We start from the raw sequence: 12,576 nt of genomic DNA, 5'->3' as shown, positions 1-12,576 counted from the left end.
GTAAAGGTTTCCTGGAAGCTCATCTGTGAAACTGCTGAATACTACATACCTAACCAAGGTTTCCAAGATACTGCCTCCGACTCCACAGATTTTCCAGGAGACAGGAAGATTTTGAATGTCATGCTCTTGTTCCAGCAGAAGTGCTCAGGTTAAAGGAGACTGTGGTTAGCCAGAGTCTTATAATTTTTATAATTCTCATTAAGCATCCATTTTTTCTTCAAGAGATGGCAGTAGCATCCTTCCACAGATAACTCAGTTGCCTTTCTGACATTTTATCTCTTATTTTTCATTTAATAGCCTGGAGAACATACTATTGCCTTCAATAAGTAGAAGATGTGACAAAGAGGAATATTTTTGGACTATGTAATAATCTAGCTTCATTTACTCTGCTCCCCATCTTACATCCTCAGCATGAGGAGTTTCTTCATTTCTTCTCCAATTTGTTTTGCACTTGCCTCCCTTGTCAATCAAACTTTCACGCATCGGTCACCAGCCCTGAAAAACAGTGGGAGCACACAGGAATACATTTCTCCTAAAGCCAGACCTTTTCAAATGACTTGGTTTTATGTTTCTAGACCAAGCTTGTATCAACAATACCCCACCAAATAAATGCAACTGAGGAAATAAAAATCCCAAACATTGTGTGGGCAAGCTGCAACAATGCCATTAATCTGCTCACCTGCCTGTCCTGCCTCCTCCCACCCCAGCCCCACATCAACTCAAGATCTTTCAGATGTCTTTAGTGTTTAGTTAAACAAAGGTCTTTTCCCCTGTTCCAAGTCTTATCTTTCAGTTACTTGCCTATATAGTTCTAAGTGACAGTTTTTAGCATATAGCCTTTTGTCTCCTTTCTAGCATTGTGCAGACCACCCATCACTTCAGCTCCTTTACCCTCTCTTCCCCTCCTACGGCTTGTTGCATTCCTCTGTTGCATCTTGGGTTGGATTTTTTTCAGTGGATCAACACAATGTGTTCATCTCATAACAGATTCAGCTTGCAACAGATGAAGCCCTGATCCTAACTGGTCCTTGGATGCTATCATAACACAAAGTGACACCATGTATTTTGGTTTTAAAAAAAGCTTCTGATTCATGCTCCCCTGTTATTGACAAGACCACGTGAGCATGACAGAAATAAACTGTGTGACCTCCTTACCAGCAGGGGATCTGTTTTAGGTTGTGCTCACAGAGCAGAAATGGGAGAAGGGGGAACCAAACATGCCACGCTTCAAACTTCACTCTTTTTCCCCTCTTCGCATATACCTTAGCCTATTGCAGTGCTGTGCTACCGTCCTCCAGAGCTGCCATCTGATGTGAACTTACATTTGTATCATGATGTCATCTCAACATTGTGAGTGTCATCTCACAAACAGATCCAAATTCTACAAAACAAATAGCAGTAGTTTCTTATACCTTACAATCTAAAGACAAGTGTCCAAAAGCAAGCTACTCTCAGGCAGGTGAGCTCTAAATGCCTTTCTAACAGAGATCACTGTGCTGAATTAAAAGCATTTCTGAACCAAGCAATAATAATGTTTATTTTCTTACCTCCTCAATAAAGTAGACCTAATTTCCCTTAAGCACAAGGAGATTTTGCTCACAGAGTTCCATTTTTAGAATTGCAACTCTTAGCACTCTCATTAGGTTCTCCTTGCAATTTAAACTTATGCCAGCAAAAGACATAACTTGCTGGGTGTGGTCTAATGCCCAACCAGGTCTCTCAAAACGTGTTTCTAATAGTTTTTAATCTGTGATTAAATCAGCCTAAAAGAGCAAAATGCTCTGTGAAAAGAGAAAACTTTATCTAGAAATGTGAGAAAAAGTAATGTAGTCTCATTTTCTAAAGCATTTAAAAGGTGCTGCATCTGCCAGCAGGTGCAAAACACAGGAATTCCTTACCCCATGCCTTCCCTCATGCACAGATGAATGGGTTGTGGTCCTCATCCACAAATGGTGAGATTGGTGAGCAGCTTTTCTAGGAGATAATGTAAAAGGATTTGCCTTTAAAAAAGAGAGTAAGAAAAAGCCCTCCCACAAGAACCCCTCTTGTCCTTCAGAACGCTTTAGAAATCCTCCTGTTAATATTTTCTTGATGTTTCCAATTGCAGATATGTTGAGGATCACAGGGCAATAGGCATGTCTGAACCATGTGTTTGTATGACATGACACTTTCCCTTGTGCGCAGGCATGCAGGTTAACTGACACAGTGAGGTACAGAATTTGTGACAACGGTTTCACAACATTTTAGGGGAACACAATAATGTGCAACTACTTTGAAACTTGTACTTCAGGACTTGAGATGAAACCTGTTCAAACCTGTAAATATACTTTTCAGAATAACCCTGTTTATAACAAATATCACATACCAGATCGTATGAGAGCCCCAACAGCTCTCTTCCGAAGCACCATATGCCCCTTGCCTGGCTCTGCGCTGGGCCTACACGGCTCCACCGTCGCTCCTTTTGCTCCAACACAGCACATTCTGAGGACCCCAGCCCTTAGGGGCATTACTGAACTCGCTGTGTATAATGCTCACTTGGCTGTCTCATTAAACACTACATTTGGCAAATTCCATCTGCCTCAGGCCATGTCTACACTGTAAAGCTTTGCCAGAGTTTTGCACACCCAAGGTCAGCTCAGGGCATGGAAAATGCACATCCTACAGCTGACACTGTTACACTGGTGGGACTCCAGGGACTGGTGCATCTGTGCTAGCAGGAGTCAACATCAGCGAAACCTTGTGCTGTTTAGGAAGGTGAAGTCCCTGAACCTGCACAGAACTTTCTGGCAGCATACCCTGTGTCTCCACCAGGCAGCCTGTCTTGAAGCCACAGTAGAATAAATAGCTTTTGCCGGATGCACGAGACCGACTAATTGCCAGTTCAGTTGCTTGTACGTTCCCATCTGGGCTTCTCTTTGTTCACGCTCTCTTCCTCATACACCATGTAGCTCCCCTGCCTTCACTTTGGAAAAGACTCCCAGTTGCCTCAGGATGTAACAGAAATTCTCTGTGAATTTTTCATGTCGTGTTTACAAAATACACAGGTTAAAACATGCTTTTGGAGCTCAGTTTATTGGAGATATCAATAACACGAAAGCTCTTTTTGTTAAAAATATTATCAACATTTCACTGGGGGAGACGTCTTCAATACCAAGAACTTAAAGCAATGGGATCCAAGGGAGTCAAACGGTGATTTGCAAAGAGGGCAACACCAGGTCTTTTGAATTGTCACTGACACATCATGACAAACATTCCCAAACACCTTCTGTGCAAAATAAACTGTGCCCTTTCTCCCTAAAATAAACACCCTTGATATAGTTACTGAAACCAGGAATGTGCCATTAGTAATGATAATGTAGTGCAGGAGACAGCTTTTCTTAAGGTTACCCAAAATATTTTTGCTGCCTCATCAGATGTATTGTTAGAGCTCACCGATCCCAGACCTGGGGTGCACCTGTTTTCTCTCAGACACATCTTATTTTTCTTCCTTGGAAGTCCCAGCTGGCGTCCAGGTTTTCTTAAATCGCTACCAGAGCTAATTGCTAAATTGTTACCAGAGCAATGCCCCAGAAGATGGGGAACTGCTTTCTGCAGTGAGAGGAGAACAAACAGGTGGACTCGGTTGACCAGGATGGCCAAGGAGAGGGCAAGAGCTGGAGCTACCAAGAGGGAAGAAGGGAGGCAGCAGCTGTAACCAGGCAGGCAACCACACGAGTGTCAGGGGCTTTGACTTGAGGGTGCTGGAAGCAGAGAATTTTAGGTAGGCTGAGGGGAGAGAGCAGTAGCTTGGGGCTGGTAAAAAACTGGCAAAGAGGTGGTTCTGTTGGGAGGCACTCAGCTATGAAATCACAAACTCAGGGAAAATATTTATGAAAGCCCAGATTTACTGCACCTGAAGGCACAAAAGGCAGTCTGCTTTCTTCATTTGTTTTTAATTTCTTTTTCTTGTTTGGATGCCCTGTGATACTATTCCAACATTATTTTTAAGAGGTTTCTCATTTAGGCAGATACTGGATTCTGCCTAGTAGAATGGATTCTCAGACTGTGACTGGGCTCCCAGGCACAGAAAAATTCATCTCACACAGTAACTGCAGCAAATCCAGCAGCAGAACTAGCAAGTAGTGAAAGCTAAGAACAGACAAAGGTTTTGAACTCGCATCCAGTTAGGGAATAGAAACAGTATTAAACTCACAACTAGGGAACAGCTTCACTCAAACACTTGCAGAGAAATTATTTACCACAACACCATGCATCTTATTTAAAAAAAAAAAAAAAGACAAGAAAAAAAAAGAAAAATGCAACAAAGAATATTATCACTAAACCCCTGCTCTAAGGGATGCATAATAACCATAAAAAAGTAAGTCTGGGCAACTGCATGCACACACAATAGAAAAGACTACTTCCCTATGATAATCATCTCAAGAGGCTGTATCAACATTTTTGCACTCTGGCTTCAGGAACCACATCAGGAAACCAAACAAATATCACATGCGTGCAGTGAACTTTCCTCCTTGCAACAAGCAAACAAAAATTATTTTCTTAACAAACATACAACAGACAAACGTGCTACTAAGAAAGATCTTAAGAAAATACAGCAATACTGGTGAAAACAAGAGTTGGGGAGAGGTAATTCAGTGCTTTCTTCCTTCCAGTCCCAAGTGGCTGGAATTTATATATGCTGATTACTTATGGCTGATGTTGCACAGAGGGAGCTTCGGAAGGTGCTATGGCCATGTGAAAGAGGCTGCCATTACCACACGGGAAACTGAAATGAACACTTCGTGCTGTTGGCAAAATAGCCAGCAATAATGAAGAGGAACAAATAGGTGATGCAACCAGACCTCTGTAAGCTCAAAATCACTGGAATCACTAGTCTTGCCCAGCCAAGGTAGGGCTTCTCTTCATGAATTTGATCTCAAGAAGGAAACAGCTCTGCATGAAAAAAATCCCAGTCCAATAAATACCAAGATGTGGCATTTTTCAGCAGGTATACTGCTTGAGGGATTTCAGGGAGCATCAAGCCTGTACTGCAGGGAACGCTCCCTGCATTAAACTTGCAAAGCATCTTAAAATGTAACGTGTACTATAAGAGACAAAATTTGGTGAAAACCTCGGTCCCACCACACTGAACATAGATTGTTAAGAACACGGGCACAGTCGAGTCATGTTAAACTTGGTCTGCATCATGTTCCTGTTGATTTTACACATAAAAGAGAGACTGGGACGTAGCACTAGCAGGAAAGGAAAATGCCATTAAAGGTGGTTTTTAAGAGTTATTTTAGGGATTTCTTTTAAAAAGTTTTCAATCCAAAGACCGTTAATTGCTACTAAACCAAACTACATTGAAAACAGCAGAGGGTATTTGTTGCATTTCTCTAAGCAGCCCAGCATATCCAGATTTCTATTTGCCCATTTCCCCTCACATATTGCACATATTGCCTCCTCCCTTATGTTAGGGAATGGAGTTCTCCCGAAGCAGGATTAGTCTCCTGCAAGGTCGTTACATTACTAACAGCAATAAACAAGCAATAACCATTTTAAGTTGAGGAAGATTTAAAACAAGTTTAAAAATGAGATTCAAAGAAATGCTTGTGCCCTACTTACACTTTCAGGAAAAGAAGAAAAAAAATATGCAGTGGAATTAAGGGGGGGGGGGGCAATTCTTCCCTAAAGGTTCAAATATATCTCCCAGGCAGCACAAAAAAATGTTGGTATTCTGTACCACCCAGTGCCTGCCCACTTCTATGCTTGATTACCCCGATAAATCAGAAAACCTGTTTGTTACAGGCTCTCCTTCCATTACAGCTGTTGCTCTGGTTAACATCTTCTGAATCATCCAATTCATCAGGATCACATACATAGGGGTTTAATCCTTTGATTTTTTTAAGTTACTTTGTTCTGAATTTTTCGCTTTATCCCCTTACTGACAGAGGAACTGGATAAAGATAAATAAGTCAGAGTAGCATTGTTTTTCTCCCCTGCTTTTTATTTTGCAGGGGGAATGAGGAGGGGGGAACAGGGTAGCTCTCCATTTCACAGTTCTTTAGTGGTATCACTCAGCATTGATGTTACAGCCTGAAATTCAATGAGTCTGAAAACCAGAGATGAGCTTCTAAAGTACAGTTAGCCCAATTGTGTTCTCCCACTCATTAAAATGCTGTCTTTGCAAATTGTATGTTAAACAGACAAATAGCTTGGTGGTTATTCCAAGCCCTCTATCAGCACGATGCCTTTCGGTACTAATTTCTGTAAAAAGAACAAAACCAGGAACTGAGTTACAACTGAAATGTAATTGCCACATAAATTATATTAAGCGTCAAAGCTGGAAAGGGAAATGGGGAACATAGTAGGTCAAATGCTTGCTAATGGGCTATCGAGTCTTTCACCTGCTCAAATCAAAATCAGACAGGAGTACCACCACTGGAAGGACACAAAGCAATGTACTCTTCAACCCTCTTTTTCTCAGCATGGTTTTAGGATTAATGCACACAAACACCCCCCTGGGCTAACCCATGTAGTTAGGTTAACCTGACAGACTACAGGTAAGTGAGGAATACGAAGAAACCAGACTGCTTCAAGAACAGTGACAACACAAACCTGCATCCCTTTGGAGAGCTTCAGGAGCAAGGCCAACTCCTCCCCAGGCAGGGCTGAAGCCAACAAACAGCAAGTCCTCCCTGCAGGAGCCAACTTCACTCGCTGTCTGCATGGTGCCCAGCATATGGGAATCTTGAGCACTCGGTGCTGCTGCAATACAAACAGTAAATCATTGTAACAGCCCATAAATAATGGGAAGACACTAACCTCTAATGGTGTTAGCTCATTTTTACAAAATCACACACAAGCATACAAAGATAGGAGAAAAGGAATGACTTTAATAATGATCTCACACCCTTTGTTTGGAAAATCAGACCATGTATTTCTCTTGTAAGCAGCAGCTCTACAGAGATTCCTGAGATTGAGTTGTTCCAAGTCACAGCTACCTTTAGGATAGAGGATTCCTAAAACATATCTAGACTATTTATTGAAGCAAAAATGAAACTTGATAGAGAAGGAACATCTCTAATATTTTACATACCTCACGTTGGATAAGACTTACACCAGCATTTATGAATTCTTTAAGAAGAAAATATCAGTCTTCTTCTTCTGTCCTTCTCACCTGCCTTTTTGCCCCTGTTTTTTTCCCTGTCAGTAGTGGAAAAGCTTTATGGTACTATAAGAAAGTAGTTTATTTGCCAGTATAACGAATTCAAGATCTGAATCTAAGGTTCCAAATAAAGAAGTACCTGCCTAGCCTTATTATGTCAGAAAGAGCTAGTCTAATTATTGAGTTCCTATAATCAATATGAAGAATTTTGCTTTTGACTACTTTCCCAAGAGCTATAAGGAATATATGGATCCAAACAGAAAAGTCTATGAGATCGACAAAAGTACAATTTTAGGCCTTTCTTGTTTATAAGCTAAGGAAAGAAAGATGAGGAAAACATGAATAAAAGTAAAAATAAAGCACATACACAAGCCTTCCTTGAAAAATCTGCCTGGTATTTGCTCTAGGAAGATTTGAATAGCTGTTTTCGATTGAATTTATCTGGTGTATCAAGCACTTGTAGAAAATATTTTGTACTAAAGGCTTTAAGCTCTTGCCCTGATTTGGCACCGCTGTGCAGTATAAATCTCACTTGTAGTGGAAAACCCTAAAATAATAAACTAAACTTCAACAGAAAGAATTTTGTGAAGACTGCTGGAATCAAAGAAGATAGTTTTTCACAGAACATCTCCTACAAGTAGGAGATCAACAAACAATGTATCTGGGTTATCAGTAATAAACTGTAGGCCCAGTCCTGCGAGAAGCTGAAGCTAATGGAAGCGCTCAAGAAAGGCATTTATCACTTCTCAGGGCTGCACCTGTGTTCCACAAACTACAGAACAAATTAAATCCGTCAGCTCCTGAGCAAAAAACAGCCATTAGGAAAATATGTGAGAGTAATGACTAAAAGCAGCAACGCACACCATTCCCCCCATAACTTTTTCCCATCTAATCTTCTGACAGAAGACTCACAAATACTACGAATACATTGCAAATGCACGTTCTTCTGTCCGATGACACTGTTGTTCAGATAGCATTACATCCAGTTTCATAATGTATAAACTGAGGTGCAAAATAGTTGACATAAAGACTTCAAACACAGCTTTGGGGTAGGAACCTACGTTCCAGCAGCACTGGGAATCCAGAGCTTTCACTGAATTTAACAGATTGACAACACAGGTAGCTGCATTAAGGCTATTTGAAATAGGCGAATAAATAAGAAGCAACTTTCCACTCTCAGACTCCAAATGCCTGACTGTGAGGACTATGTTGATAGCAAGAAAAGAGAGAGTACCTTTGCTTTATCAGAAAATGCCACCTGCTTGGTACTGTAGCAAAATTCCCTCAAACAGAAAAGATTGAGAAGTAGTAGTATGTGGCATCCACCTCCAGCTGGGGAAGACAAACATCAGCTAGGGCCAAACAGCATACCGTAAGAATGAAAACAGACCCACACTAAGGGAGACAAAAATGCAGCACATAGAAAGGTAACAAATAGACCAGCGTGAACATTTATCAGACTGGGACGAAGCTTGGGCTGACAAACACAAATGGCATTGCTCAGAAAAGGGGTTGGAAAAGATGACACTGTCTTTTAGAATTACTTGCTGAAAAGAGAAGGGGAAAAAAAAGAGCCAAATAGCAACACGTCCCTGAATATCAGGCTTCAAAACTACAGACTGGACCTAGTAAAGGTCACTATTATTTTTTATATAACAGGAAAGCCTTTCTACATTTAAGCCTATAATTAGACTTCAATGGAAAGTTACTTTGTAAGCTCAAGAAAATTGCCAAACTTTCAATATAATTTGGAGAATAGTACAATCTTTATTCAAGCCTGGTCTAGTCTGGCCTGGACACGTGTTGTATTTTAACAAGTACTTTGCATTGGAAAAGTTCTCAGTCACAGCAAATTTTTAGTACCATTGGAACCAGATATTTCAAAATACATAAAGAAACAGATCATTGTAAAAGGGACATCAAAAGTTTTACCTTGAAGCTCTCCAAGGCATTCAAGTATAGCAGGGTAAGAATAATAAAGGCCTACTGCCTACCTCCATACCTCCCGCCCTGTGGGACTGCATATTTTGCAGTCCTCCGTGAATGTCATTGCCTCATGGAGGCCTCAGTGGACGATGGGTCCTCATCACATCATCATCATAACTTTGTGCAGTTGGCAGGCTTTCTTCCAAGGAAGTCAGAACACATTTAGCTCAGATATTGAATTTCCTTTTGCCTCTCCAGAGTATGGTCTTTCCAACTCAGGGTTAAGCTTGTTTGCAATTCCTGGAGAAACAGATTGCTGCTGTTGCTGTAGTCTGCACTGTGTATGGCTTACGAACAAAGAATTCAGGTTTCTAGGGTTCTTGCAACACTTTAAGCAGTCACTGCCCAAATGAAAGTTTCCTGAAATCCAACCCTCAGATACAAATTTCTTCAAAACTCAGGGATAAACAATCTGGATATAAATCATCAAAAACCAGTCTTGTGCTTCTTTGTTTTTAATTTATCCAGACCTTGACTCAAGACAAACAGATCTGACCCCAATATGGCCAAACCAGAGACCTCGGCCTTAACAAGTCTCACCCCAAAATGACAGAACTGTTTGTGGAGGAGAAAGTTGCTCCTGCAAGAGACCTGCCATCTTCCAGTCTAATCGTGCAAGACCTGGAGGTGAGATTTCAGCAGTCAGTAATTCCTGTCTCACCAGATAGGCCTGAACACACAAACCTAAGCTGAACACCACCTCTTCAGGCACTCTGCAGTCCTGCAGCATGGGGAGCTGGACACTCCTGCAATCAACAAAGCCATAAGCACTTCATTAAAGGTAACAGTACCTTCCCCTTGCTTGAAAATAGTAGTAACAACATTAACCTGTACTTTAATACTATGTACTATTGCAGACATTCCATAAACACCTAATATTGCTCATTTATTAAAGATTAAATATAGCTGCCGTTCTCTGCTACTTTCCAACAGCCAACGAGACTCTCTCCAGATAAAGTTTTGATTTTCCAGACAGTGGGGGTCAACCATGGGCAGACAAAAACTGAACTTTGAGAGCTCTGCAGCGCTCCCTCCAGTCATCATAAAACTGCTCTGATGGGATCAAAAGGCAGCGGTGTCAGATGGGACTCGGGGGAAGTTACATCAGACCTGTATTTGCCCTAAGAAGGTCAGCAAGTCAGAGGGTAGAGAAACAGCATGCAAAACATGGCACACATTGCAGGGCGTGGAGAAAGAGGAAGGATCTTTCATAAGAAAGAAAAATAATTGACATGGCATATTTCATCTAACTACTATTTTCCCCCGTTTCCTGGAGAAACCAAAGCACGGAGATAACAATTTGCACACATTCATGCACAGCAAGTGTATCAGGACACATATCTCTTGGTCTACAGAACACACCCTCTCTGTTTCCTAACGTGCCATTTCAGCAGTGCTTAGAAATGAATGCACTGGAGACTACTCTTGTAACTCTCCTTCTTTAAGCGTTACCTTTTTTATGCTTGTCACCCTATTGCTTGAAAACCCAAGCAGTTCCAACTGCTGGTCGTCTCAGTCCCAGCTCTGCTCAGCTCCGACCAGCTGTGCATGTATTTAGACCCTTGCTGGTGAAAGAACCAGCAAGTCCAACAGCTACTTCCGCTTTCCAGAAACTTAGCACTAAAAAAAAACAGCAAGTCTGAACAAGGGAGGACAGCTTGTAGGTAACATTAACTGCGCTTGACAATGGAAGTTAAATTGTATTATCATTTATTATTTGTAGCAAGGTGTCATCTTTGCCAGCTTTTCTGTGTGCAAGATGAAATTTTCTGTATATTGTCACCACACACCTGGGTAGTACTCCGCCTAAATGCTTGACCAAGACTAACTGGCAATTAAGAAAGAGGTAGGCATGTTCTGACAGTACAGCAGAAGCCACCTAGCAGTCCTTTCAGATAGTTGCACTGTCCCCTAACTGCCAGGCGAGAATTCTAGGGGTGAAGGCTCTCGGGGCAGTCGGAGAGGAGTGGGACCCATGACCACACCGGTCTCACCAGCCTCACATCTCGTCTCAGCTCAACACCCCCAGGTTGCCCTGGAGAAACAGAGCTCAGCATCCCCATTCTTGCAGTCTCCCCTCCCCACTAAAACTGCCTTAAATGGGCTTATTGTGGTACTGCCTGTAAACTACAAAACAAAAATCACTCCAGAAACCCTTCTAGTTGTTTCCCAGAAAACATGTTCACCAGTTCTTTTCAGCTTCATTACAACACAGTGAGTATTTTTTTTAACCCAGAGATTGGATGGAGGCTCACAGGGGTGAAGACTCCTGCTGTTACTTAATTCCCTCTCCAAAGTTTGAAATAAGGTCTTCTTCCTTTCCTATCTCAATATTTTTTAAACTCCTCTGCAATGTATATGAGCTTGAGCTCTCACGCCATTAAGAAAGTGTAACTCAGGTTTAGGGAGACCTATTTAAAATGAGATGAATGCACCAGAAATTCTATTCTGCTGTTGAAAGGCACACTGACCTTGAGGCTTGCAATAACGTCCAGAATTAGCTTGTCAGCAGCCCAGAGATCCAATCTCAGTTTTCATGGAACCGTTCCCAGAGCAGGTAGATAATGCCGTCTTCAAAGTAACTATGTCTCAAGTTTATCAAACAAGCAGAAAAAAAAATGACAGACCAAAGGGCCTATTCACTAAACAGTGGCTTACATGGATCGGCCAAGCATGTGAAGATCTATTTTTCTTGCTTGGGTGACAGAAACGTTGCACTAAAAAGGGCAAGAACACAAGTCGCAGGTAGATTAGGTGGGTTCAGCAGGGACAGGATGAATTATTTCAGCCTGATCACAAATCCACTTTGAACATCAGAGTTTAGAATTTGATTCAAGTATTAAGTTCAATTTGATTAGTGGAGACCAAGAAAAAGAAAACTAGAAAAAAAGAAGGGAAGCTAATGAAAAACGTAGACAGTCTCAGCAGCTCAAGAAAAGCACATTCCCTTAAGCTGGTGTAACACTTGCTGGACATTTCTATCCAAAGACTGAAGAGGAAGTTGTTTCAAAATTTATTTAAACAAGATTCAAACCCCCTTGAAGAAACAACAACAACAACAACAAAATTAGTTATAGGCTTGAACTACAAGAAGCAGGCACTGAGACCTCCGGGCAGTTTGGGGGGTCTGTGTAAATGACACACACAAAAAGTTCTCCAATGCAAAGAAAACTTGGTCTACACCTCTGCTGAAGCATGGATGTACCTGGAGCAGAGAACAACAGCCATCATCCTCAGGAGGGGTGGCTAAGACATCCTTAATATAAAATTAGTATCTGTAATCCTCAAATAAGCAATGAAGACAAACCCTGACTCCTACAAAGCTGTACTTGCGTTCCAGTAAAGGGGAGCCTAAACCTCAATCTTCCTAGCTTTTGCTACATACATTTTATTCCCTGCTGCCCCTGTACATCACCACACTGGCTGATACACCAAGAGACAGA

At 41.5% G+C, this 12,576-nt stretch overlaps 1 long non-coding RNA gene across 1 annotated transcript in view; it reads right to left on the bottom strand.

Annotated features, from left to right (window-relative positions):
* LOC106038601 (uncharacterized) overlaps positions 1-12,576 on the bottom strand; it is a 96,428-nt gene that overhangs the window by 64,907 nt on the left and 18,945 nt on the right. The window contains exons 3-6 of the long non-coding RNA XR_010834683.1: positions 6,598-6,747; positions 1,899-1,974; positions 1,263-1,381; positions 50-495 (exon numbers count right to left, since the gene is read on the bottom strand). This is a non-coding gene — a long non-coding RNA (uncharacterized lncRNA). The remainder of the gene's footprint in view (positions 1-49; positions 496-1,262; positions 1,382-1,898; positions 1,975-6,597; positions 6,748-12,576) is intronic.

This window comes from Anser cygnoides, chromosome 13 (assembly GCF_040182565.1).
Source record: "Anser cygnoides isolate HZ-2024a breed goose chromosome 13, Taihu_goose_T2T_genome, whole genome shotgun sequence".
Taxonomy (NCBI): domain Eukaryota; kingdom Metazoa; phylum Chordata; class Aves; order Anseriformes; family Anatidae; genus Anser; species Anser cygnoides.
Note: the sequence above shows the minus strand (reverse complement) of the source record. Positions and strands in the feature narration are given on the sequence as shown.